An 11,564-nucleotide genomic window follows, 5' to 3' on the forward strand; every position below is an offset into this window, starting at 1 on the left:
CCCCTTGTACTTAGGAGCATCTTCACTGACTCTTCTGGATCCTAAACTGCCCAAGGGGAATGGGTGAGATCTCTTGTGCCCTCAGTATTTGTGTGAGTGCTCAGTGTGTTCATCTCGTCCGACATGTGGCCAGCTGTGTATTTCTGTACATACATGTTGCATACGTGTTCTCCATGTGCCTGTGCCTTCTGGAAATTCTTGCTCAGCCTCACTGCTTGGTTGGACCTGGACATGGATCTCTGTCACAGTGCCAAACTCATCCCTGTTATCTGACAAGAAAATCTCAGAAACAAATCCAGCAGGAAAACTGCTGGTAAGGTGGAAAACAGGCAGGCACTGAGCACTGACAGACAGTTAATCTGCTAGCTGATGCTCTTCAGCTAGCAGGGCTGCAGGGGCCTTTGCTGCTCAAAATATTCTGGCAGTGCCTGAGACAACAAGGGAATGAAAAACATATTTAGCAAGTTCCTCTGGCTGACCTGGCTGGGAAGGCACCGACCTCCCTATTTCTTTTCTGTATTAGCACATATGTTATTTGCTCAGTGCTGACAGAGAGGAAGCTTGATGGGAAGGCAAATAGACCCAAATAAAAGGAAGAGAAAACACCAGAATGGTGGGGTTGAGATGAAAAAAGCCTTTTAGTACTAGCAAATCAGTCTTGTTTATTTGGGGCATTTCCTTCCCGAAGTGATGGCAGAGCATTTGGTTCAAGGCAATAGAAAATGTGACAACCCTGTTCATTTCCAGAGAGACACAAACTCTCACACATACACACACTGTCCTGCACATTTATATAGCTTAAAAATGGTTTCCTCATCATCTGCAATTTGACCATTGCAATTCAAGGTACACATTTCCAGAATTTTCTCCTTTGAGTCTTATGACCAAACCATTGATTTCCCTTTTCCTTTCTGAGAAATAAAGCTGAGTTATATCAGCGCCCAGCCTGTGCCATGTCCTTACTCTGAACTCCTTGCTCTGTGCATACCTCCCTGCTAACACACTGCCTGTGCTGCAAGCACCCTGAATGCTTTGCATTACATGGAAACCAATCTTCCTTGTTATGCAGATTGATGGATGCCATGGCACAACCTGCTCCCAAACAACCCAAGCAGCCATTGCATAAATGGATTGTTTCCTGGGCATGTCAACTGCCTTTGCCACTGGCAGGATTGCTGTATGGACATCTCAGGTGAGGACATGAGGCAACTGCTGCTTTGGCAAGAGCAAACTACATGAAGCCCAGCACCTTCCCTGTAGCTGAATTCAAGTCACTGGCAACCACAGCCCAGTATTGTCCAGTCTCTGTTGTACATTGTCAAATTCCCAATAACAAATCTTTTTTTTCTGCAATACTTCTGTGACCAGTGAGCACATGCTGTTTTCTCTGGCTGAACAGAGGGAGGATAGAACTCATTTAAGCATGAAATAGATTGCTAAGTGAAATCTTCCATGGCATTCAGATATGCAGTCTACAACTTTCCTCTGTTTTTTTTTCTGGGTTAGTGCCTCTGGAGATTCTTGATATTGAAGACTCAGAGAACAGACATGATGCTGTAAACAGCTTCTCATGAGCCAAACACATGATGATCCTGGTTCTCTCTGGAAATCTTATGCCACCTAGGATGCCTCCCTCCTATTGTATTACACAGGTAGGAGTTAATCCAACAAGATACAAAGACCTTTTTTCTGCAGTTCCACAGCTACACTTCTACTGCCAAAGGAGGAAATAATTTCAACTCCCAATGCAAAAGTAGAAGTGGAGAAATCACTCTCTCTGAAGCAATTTTATCACCTAGTGAGAGGAAAAAAAATAATCTGTGACACACAAGAACCTCTTTTCTTATCAGAGAGAGCTATAAATGCTGTTTCAAATACTTAGGTGAAAATTGGGATGACGAAACAGAAAAAAAGAGAATCAATATGGCCACAGTCAACAGTGTCCATAGTTCTCTGAGGAAAAACTAATCCATCTACACAATCACACTTCCTGGAGGGCTTCAGACTCTGCACAGCAACAGCAAGGCAAATACAGACCAGAAACATTAGAATACCATAAATAATGTGGGACAGGCATATGTGGGTATGGTTGTGGGGAGAACTATCACTTTAAATAAAATTCTAACGTCTAAAACAAATGTATAAATCCCTGAGTTCTTATATTCGGCCCAGATCATATTCCCTTTGCAGCTGGTGGAGTCAAGTGCTTCAGAGACCTCTAACCTCCCCCTCAAATTTTACAATGTCAGCGAAAAATTAGATTCTTTCTTCTGAAACCTGACCCTTGAGAGTACTGATATCAATAGTCTTAAAAATAGGCCCATCAGCTGGAGTCATCAGAGATGTGTTTGTATTGAAATTGCTAAGCCAAGAGATTTTCATACCAAATCAAGCTCCAGTGGGTTTCCCCAGCATAGGCAAGTTCATTTTGAGAACCTCATAGGCTTTATGTACACTGCAGACAGACAATGTTTTCAACTCTTCAACACTAACATGACTCAGAATGAGGGATATTTTCAAGCACCCTGCACCATCCCTCCCACTGAAAACAGCATCAGTGTCATCTGACACAGGCATCTGAAATGTCAGCTCTTGAAAATGCTCCGTCAGCCTTGGGCCCTCCATGCTGAAGAGGAGGCAGTCAGTAGAAGTAAGATAAGGTCTGTCAAACCTAGATAGGACAATGAAAGGGGGTGGATGGTTCTCTGAACTTCCCTGTACCAGAAGTAGGGGCATCAGGTGAAGTCAGCCAGTGGCCCAGCACAGAGGGACAGGATAACCAGCATTGTTATCATTGCCACCTACCCTACGGAATGTTTCCATTAATTCCAAGTTCTGCTACACAAATGCATGGGAGCAAAACCAGGTGCAGACTCCTGTTCCCACATACAACAAAGATATCAAGACATCAAGTCTGGCATGTGACTGAGCCAGGAGCACTTAAGGAATGGTGTTGTGTTTAGGGAAAGCCTCACCACCTCTGCCTGTCTCGTACTTCCCACACAGTCCAGCCTCAGCCACCATCAAGCCACTGCCAGGACAATGCTGTGGGCTGGCCTTTGTGTCCTGGCATATCTGTCACAAGAAGCCAACAGGTAGCACCAGGGCAGGGACATCCCCCTTGCCAAGAGGCCACAGAGAGCTTGGAGCCCAGGTGCTGCTGCTCTGCAGCCAGGACAGCTCTGTTTGCACAGGCAGTGCCAGGCACAGCCACTGCTTGCAGAGCACTCAGCTGGCAGGGGAAAAGCTCCTTGCTACCACCTCATGGGGCTTGAGCCACAGTCTCAGATGCCCACTGGGTTCAGGTGCCAACATATGACCACAGCACGGCTGGGCCTGCTCACAGCTGAGCAAATCCCACTCGTGGGCTGCTATGGGCAGTGGGACACACCAGCAGAGCTTTCAGAAAGCTGCTGAAGTTTATCACAGATCCTGGGTTTTTTCTTCATGCCTGGTCCATAAGCTCAATGCTAATGCTGTCTGATAAGATACAAGCTAATGTAGTGAGCCATGCTGTTATTACACATTGTCTGTACCACAATCTGCAAAGTCAGGCAGCAATACCTGAAGCAGATGTGTGCTGCTTCTTCCCAAAGCAGAGGAGCCTTGACTTGCTGCTTAGCCTGCTCTCTAACTGGGATCATGAAATCATTCAGTACAGCTGAAATTTCAAAGCTGTTCAATGGTCACCTAATCCATCACCCTATTCAAAGAAAGCCAAATTACTGCAGGTTGCTCAGGCCTTGTCCAGCCACATCCTGAACACCTCTAAATATGGAACCTCTCTGGACAACCTGTTCCTGACTTGGATCACTGCCATGGTAAACCAAATTTTCCTTATATCTAATTTTAATTTCCCACATTCCAGCTTGTGTCCACTCTTTCTCACTGTATCAGATAGCTGTAGACAGTAAGATCTCTCTTTAGCCTCTTCTTCATCAGATTGAATAAACACATTTCTTTTAGCTTCCCCTCACACATCATGTGCTTCAACCACAAGACCTTCTTGGTGGCTCAAAGACTCACCCAAATTCTCACCCACGGCTATTTGTGACCATATTATGTTCTTGGCAATTTTACAGTGCTTTTTAAAGCAGTTCTTTGCACCAAACACTCTTTCCTTCCACTGGAAGAGAGGTTTTTCATGTATCTTTTTTCACTGACAGGTTTGGTATTGACTACCCCTCACAGACAAGCTGGTTTTTGCTACTTCTTAAGTCGGTGGTTTCTAGATCACTTTTTTCATGCGCCAAGACAAACTTTTAACCCATTTGTGTCATGGCCTCACAGTCATTATAGATGGGAAAACTCTGTGAGCAGCATGGGAAGGACACTCCTTCCCAGCACCTGGGCCCCCTCAGTGATGAAGAGTATGTGGAGCTGGGTGGCAGGAATCACAGGTGATTTGTGATCCCACTCGATATTGCAATCACTCCATTGTGTTTGCAATGTGACTCCATCACACTGCTGTGTCATTGCGCTGAATCAAAATCACATGCAACATCAAACGTCTTGAAATAAGTGAATTTGGTGTTAAACATTAAAAACCCTTCAAATGCAGAATATCTAAAAGGACCAAACTTTGTCCCTCTCATATTTTCCTAGGAGGTGCTCACCCATGGATTTGTTGTGAAAGGCAGGTGAGAATAGGCTGCTTCTCACAGCAGATAAAAAAGAATTAGGCTCTGGCATGACTTTTACAGAAGAGCTAATGACTGCTGAATCTGTATGGGAGGCAAATCCCTTGGAAAACTTATGTCAGCAGGGAAGAATGAGAAAGAACTAATAAGAGCTTCATAAAAGTTTAGAATACCAAAGCACTGTATTCCATTGATCACATTGTTCATTTTATCTGAGTTTATCTTCAACAGATCATAAAGCAGCTGAGAAATGTCACAGCCTCTTTTTTGACTACACTCAGGCAAATTGAAATAATTTAATCCTGCTCCCTCTTTCTAATATATTACCTTGCTTGCATAAGAAATAAGGAAGGCAGTGAAGTAAATTGTCCAATTGTCATAGCACACCTATTTAGCTTGTTATTTTTGTCTTTGAGAAAGACGTGCTCTTTCCAATTAGCCTGCAAAGAAGGATTTTCACAGTAACTCAAGATGAAATCATGGCTTGAAGTGAGAAGGTGTGAACAAGTTGCAGATTTGCAAGTGGATGGATGGGAGCAGGCAGGAAGGAGGAGATGGACAATACAGGATTTTTTGTGGATCTCAATAAGAAAGGTCCAACAAAATCCAGCTTAATAAAACAGCCAGTTGAACAAGATAGTGCTGTGAATGGTATTCTCCAGTTTAGTACTTCCTCTAAAATCATGGGCCCCTTCCCCCTCTCAGGAGAGCAGAACTGGAGGCACAAAAGGCAAAGATTGGTAAGGATAATTTACTGGAAATAGCAATGAGATAAGAAAGGGATCAGTAACAGCAAGGATACTAATGACAGGAAGAACAAGAAAATATAGGATTCACACAGAAAACAACCCCTGACAATACTGGATGGCTCCCTCAGCCGCCTTTACTCTACTGGAAGGGACCCCTTCTCCTCAGAAGAGACCCCTTTTCCTGCCCCCAACAATGATGTGAGGTGGTACAGAATAACCAGCTTCTGAGTAAATATCTTCAGCTCCACATTGGCCCAGGGTGAGTTTTTTCATGGTGCACCACACAGATCCACTGGATAGGTTTACTGTTTTCAAGTCATTCATGCTACTACTATTATTTTTAAAAACATGATTCTATTCATAAAGGATGTCCACATCAGAGCTTCTTTTTCCACTTTTAGATACAAAACTATGGAGGTGATACAAAAGCATTACAGAGAGGGCGATGCCTGCAGGGATGATCTGGCTGAGTGTGCCCTGCAGCTAAGAGATTTGTGATGCACAGCACAGCCCTAAGATGGTGCAGGGTGGGCAGCACAGCTCAGTGTGGGCCTGGGCACACTGGGGTGAACTGTGATGCAGATCATTGACTCTCCGTGTACAGCAGTGTCCTGGTCAGGATTGAGACATTCTACCCCTTGATACAGATACAATTTACCCTTCTCATAAATATTTTAAGTTAAAGCTTATGTTAATAAAAATATGGAATTCTAAAATCCACAGTACAATGACCAGCTGAGTAGGTATCACCAACTCCTTGAATACATTTGTCTTACACAAGACTCCAAAGACAAATGAGACTAATGAGAGTCATATTTCCACCCATGACCCCATATGAAATCCCTGACACAGATCTAAGATGAAATTTTCACTGAAAGTTAATTGCAATTGAGAACTATAAAAATCAACAAATTCACACACCTTTGCAGAATAAATAATTTTTGTAATGTGACAAAATCAACACTATTACACCCCTAAGTCTAATAATAATGTGATGGATAGTGTGTAAGAACACAAAAAAATGCAGAAACAGCCCATCCAGCTGTGAGAAGCAGCCAGTGAGCCAGGAAAAAAAAAAAAAAAAAAAAAAAAAAAAAGGCATGGGAAAGATATAACCCAAGTATCCCTAGCAAAACACATCAGTACATAGGATTGGTGGTCATATCTCCACAAGCTGCAGAAAGCCTCATCCAGCCTACAACATCCATTGTCCCAGTTTCTAATTCCATCATCCCTAGATCTCTCGAGAAGTGTAAAATGTCCATCAACATTTCCCACCTTCTGCTGTACCCTCATTATGTGGTTTTGTGGTATATTGGTAAATTTCTGTATTAACTTGCCAGACTGTTATTCAGTGGAGGCAAAATCTTCATGGAAACTTATTTCATCTACATTGAATGACAAGAAGATCATTGGGAATCCTGAGCAGAAGAAATAATACCTGATCAAGCTTTCTGTGATGAAATTACCATTTTAGTTAATAGGAAAAGAGCAGTGTTTGTTGATGAATTTGACCTTAGTGAGTGTTTGGTTTCTTTTTATCCTGTGTTCAATCTTGTCAATTAAGAAGGAGCAGGAGAAGCTCCTCCAGGCACTGGGCAGAGACTTCCTTGCAGCCTGTGGAGAGGACCACTGTAACCACTGTAGAGAAGATACTCACATGCATATCAAGGACTCAAATCTGAAGGAGGTGGAAATTTCCTTGAGGCATTGCAGCCCATGGAGAGCCCATATTGGAGGAAGGGAGAAGTATGAAGAGGAAGAAGCAGCAGAGAGAAACTGTTATGGAATCACTTCTATTTCCCATTCCCTACCTAAATACACTGCTGGAAGATGGAGGCAGAAGTATCAGGAATGAAGAAGTGAAGCTGAGCCTGGGAAGTCTTAAGGAAAAGGCATTGTTTTGATTTTTGTTTCACAAACGAACTGTGTTTATTTTAATTAGCAAAAATTAAATCATTTTTCCTCCAGAGTGGAGTCTGTTTTGAACATGACAGTAACTGGTAAGCAGCCTCCCTGTCTTCATGTTGAGCCATGAGCTTTTCCATCCTAATGTCTCCCTACCTCCCGTCAAGGAGAGGACTCCAAGGCCAACTTCCTATCATAATGACCTTTCTCTGTGGTACACTGTGACCAGGGGCAAGAGGCACAAACAGAAATCTCATTTAAATATAAGAATCAATAATTTAACAGTGAGGATATTCAAGTGCTGGAATACCCACCACTGATGAGATAGGCAAAACCTGGTACAAAGTTCAAATTCCTACTTACTTCATGCAACACCATAACCTGTAGTTGAAATTGCAAGAAAATTTAAGTTAGGGTCATCTTGCATAATGATGGCCCTAATTTCAGTTATGGCTTGCCTGTTTAATAATTTTAAAGGAAAACTTTATTAACAACATAAAGAAAAAATAAATTCAGAATAAAACCTTCAGACCATCCTTCTTCTCCTCTCCCACACTCTCTTTTTCTTTTTAACAACATACAGAAACAGTTCAGTTAGTTACCAACTTAAAAATAATCTTTTTTGGTTTACTTCAGGGAGAGGAGACTCACCTTGTCAGGCTGTAGAGATTTCTTCCCAAGAAGAAAAAACCGTTCTTTCATGGCTTTACTTTGCAGGAACCAGAGCCACCTGGGAATCTGCAATCAAGAAACTCTTTCCATCTTCACAGCCTTCTCAGAGCTGTGCTTATGGGCCATGTTAAACTAATGAGGTATTTACTTTTAAGAATGAACTGTTTAAAAGCAAAGGTTCTTTTCATCTCTTTTTTTTCTCTGTTCATGCTTCATGCCCAGGAACAGACATCCCTTTTTTCCCTTGGGATAAAGGGTGCTCAACACAGGTGCTTTTGCTCAAAATCTACCAAGCTGAACACTCCAGCCCCCCATGTCTTTCTTCACAGTTTACAGGAATTTTTGGTGCAGCACAGTCAATCCCTATAGCTTACAAAAATGTTTTTCAGCTTAAATTCATGGCATCTCCTCATTCTCCTTTCATCTAGAACCTGACTTCTGCTTTACCGACTTTGGTGTATTTTTCTGTCCTTTTTCCTCTCACTCAAAGGAGAATTGAAGGTCTGCAAGTCTTGTCTGAGCATTGGAAGGGTTAAAATCTCATCTCAGGATGCAAGGCTGCGGCCAGGCCAGGCTGGAGCTGTGCCAGGATCTCAGGAGACTGAGGCCGTGCAGGGAGGGGCTGGGCCAGGCCACAAACAGCAGCAGCTGCTCTGGAAAGGGTGAGGGGGATGGCTGGGAGCTCAATCAGCCTCCCTGGGGCTCAGCTGGCACCCCCTGCCCGTGGCCACCCCTCCTCCTGTGCCAGCCTCCCACACAGGGGAGCAGGGCCCTGCCCTGCCAGGCCTGCAGTGGAGCCAGGCCCGGCCCTGTTCCCTGCACTCCTGCCGAAGAGAAAACGGCCCTTCCTGGCTTTGCTCACTTCAAAATGTGAATTCGTGGACGTGGACTAAATCCTTCAATTAGTTTCCCAGGCTGTCAACAACCAAACCAGCCTCCAATTGGTCCCATAAGCTCACAGAGGAAGTTCTCAAAGAGTAAACTTCTGTAGATGCCCACTTCTAAGTGCCAATTAATGCAAAACCAGCACATCATATCATGAAGGAAACAAAGTATATATCAGTCTGCACAAGGAAGAGTGTCACCGTCAGGTTGAGGGAAGTTTCTGTTTTCCCTTTTTTTAAGAATGGTGTGTGGAAACTTGAGAGCACAATGGTAGGCTACCAAATTGGTCAGCACACACAGCCTACAAGGATTTTAGGCAAAGAGTCTGGGATGTGGTTACAGCCTGTGGCTTCTTGACAGACCATCAAGGAAGTGAGGAAGACAAACTCTTGGTAGTGTTACCTAAATAAAGCACAAGGAGCAGCTTGAAAGCTTCAAGCTTCTTATTGTTTTTTCAGTAAGTGGAGAGCGTACCGTGGCAACAAATATTTGAGGGATTATGAAATTATTTCATTACTTGAAAAACATGACTAGGGACCCATAGCAATCCCATGTCACCAACTCTTCTATGGTCTTACGACGTTCTTTTACTACTGTAGACAGGTGAATTTTGTGAGTAAAAACCTGCAAAGCATGAAGCAGAAGCTGGCAAAGAAGAAAGATGGGTTGAAGACAGGTCAATAATTTGTCCAGTTACATGAAGTCCATCTCTACAATAACAAGAGAAGCAGAACCCTAACTTCTCTTTTTCCATCCACGATTGAAAAATCTTTACACAATCCTTTGTAAAATTTGAAAACAGAAGAAAATAGGCTGAAGCACAAGTTGACACTATTCCATCCCAGTTAAAAAAAAAATCTGTCAAAAGTCTGAAATATAATGGGCTCATGAGATGTCACAAAGATGGGAAAATATTCAGAAAATTCACAGAACATGAAGAGGCAAGGCAATCTATGAGAACTAAGAACTCCAGAATGGCTTTTGGACCTGAGTTTTATTCACTACAGGAAAAATATATATGAGGTACTATTTCCTGAACAAGACAGGTGAAAATCAGGCTGTAGAAAGTGGTCTTTTATTGTTAGGCTTCTAGGTTAGGAAGAAACAGAAAAACAAGTCATCTGTCATTCCTTCTTGAATCTGCTGCCTTCACAAATGATTCCCATTACTCTAGGAGGTGAAACAAAATGCAAGATATCAAACTGACAGAGAGGATGATATACTACAAGTGTGATCTTTGAACCAGTGCACTGGAATCCATGTCATCTTCATTAACTGACGTGCGCAGAGAATCCAGGAAGGAAACTGAATTATGAAGAATCTTTTTGCATTTGCAACTAGACACCTAAACATAGTAATAACTACAAAATGGGTATTGGATGAGGGTTTTCTTATGACTATATAGCTCTCAGCTGGAAAGCTTGAAGTTCCCACACAACTCAGAAGTCATATCAGAAGCAAGAGACAAGTTTATAAAAAAAACCTGAAAATTCATTTTGGAGTTAATTTCATGTAACACATAAAGAACAGTCAAGTCTATTCTTTGTTAAGGTATTATGAAATGCATTAGAAGAAGAGGGGGGAAATCTCTCCTTTCTTTCTCACCCTGTACCCTTTTTTGTACTCTGGAAGATGATGTTTTCTTCAGTGACAATTCTACAAATACACAGTGTTATTTTTCAAACAGAAATTATCTCTGCATTTATTTTTCAGAAAGACATGGGCAATCTCTTTAAAGAATACATGATCTCAGATGTTTCAGTCATACATGCAGTGTTGTAAGCACACAAATGTTCTTTAAAGAAGTGAATTGAGAAGGCTGGTCATCCTCCCTGACCTTTCTTACATTGTTTCAACTTCCTGACATTTGAGAGAAAATGTGAGTCTTTGGAATATGGCAGAGAAACACACCACATCCCAGCTCCATGGAAGAACTTTGAACAGTATATCCTTCCTAATTCTTTGCAAAGGAAATGCAAAGCCTCCCAGAAATTCTCTATATTTCAGTGACATTTGTGTTTGTGCTTGGAAATGCTGGAGGAAGACAGCTTGGGATCTAAATTCCATATTTGCATTTGGTAATCACAGCCACTGTCCAAGGTTTCTGAAAAAACAGGAGGCTGGCAAGTTAGAACTGCCAATAAATTTAGAAGATAAAAGATGTAAAATCCATACTTAGGAATTCCTGCTAGTGTAACCTCACCGAAATTTCTGCTGGACATACATCAGAGCAAACCACCACAGCCAGATATGGAGAATGGCAAAATAATAAATTTAAAATTTAATTTGATATCACCAGCAATCAGTAATACTTCAGAAGGAGGTAAAATATGTAATTAAATGTATGGATCAAGGGGGATAACCTGTCTTATCTGATCTTTTGAAAGTACCCACCAAAAAGCTAAGAAGTTGTATATAGGTGTAGTAATACAAGCATGATATGGTGCCAGTCTTAGAATTAGACTAGAATTAGAATTAGACTAGATTATTCCTATTCTTTATTTCCAGAATATTTCAGAATAGTTTCTCTCCAAAGCTCTTGTGATATTAATCCTTCTCACTACTGCTGAGTTCTGACACACACAAATCTTATATGTCAGAAAGCAATTAACAGGAGAAGAGAAGCCAATGATTCCAAGATCCAGTGTCGTGCTCTTTTTGCTGGACAGCACTTCCTCCTTCCTAGATTCCTAGTCATAATATTTATAGG

At 42.0% G+C, this 11,564-nt stretch overlaps 1 long non-coding RNA gene across 1 annotated transcript in view; it reads right to left on the reverse strand.

Annotated features, from left to right (window-relative positions):
- LOC306810508 overlaps positions 1–11,564 on the reverse strand; it is a 149,461-nt gene that overhangs the window by 134,594 nt on the left and 3,303 nt on the right. The window lies entirely within an intron of this gene.

The sequence above is a fragment of the Erithacus rubecula genome, assembly GCF_903797595.1.
Source record: "Erithacus rubecula genome assembly, chromosome: 20".
In the NCBI taxonomy this organism is placed as follows: Eukaryota; Metazoa; Chordata; class Aves; order Passeriformes; family Muscicapidae; genus Erithacus; species Erithacus rubecula.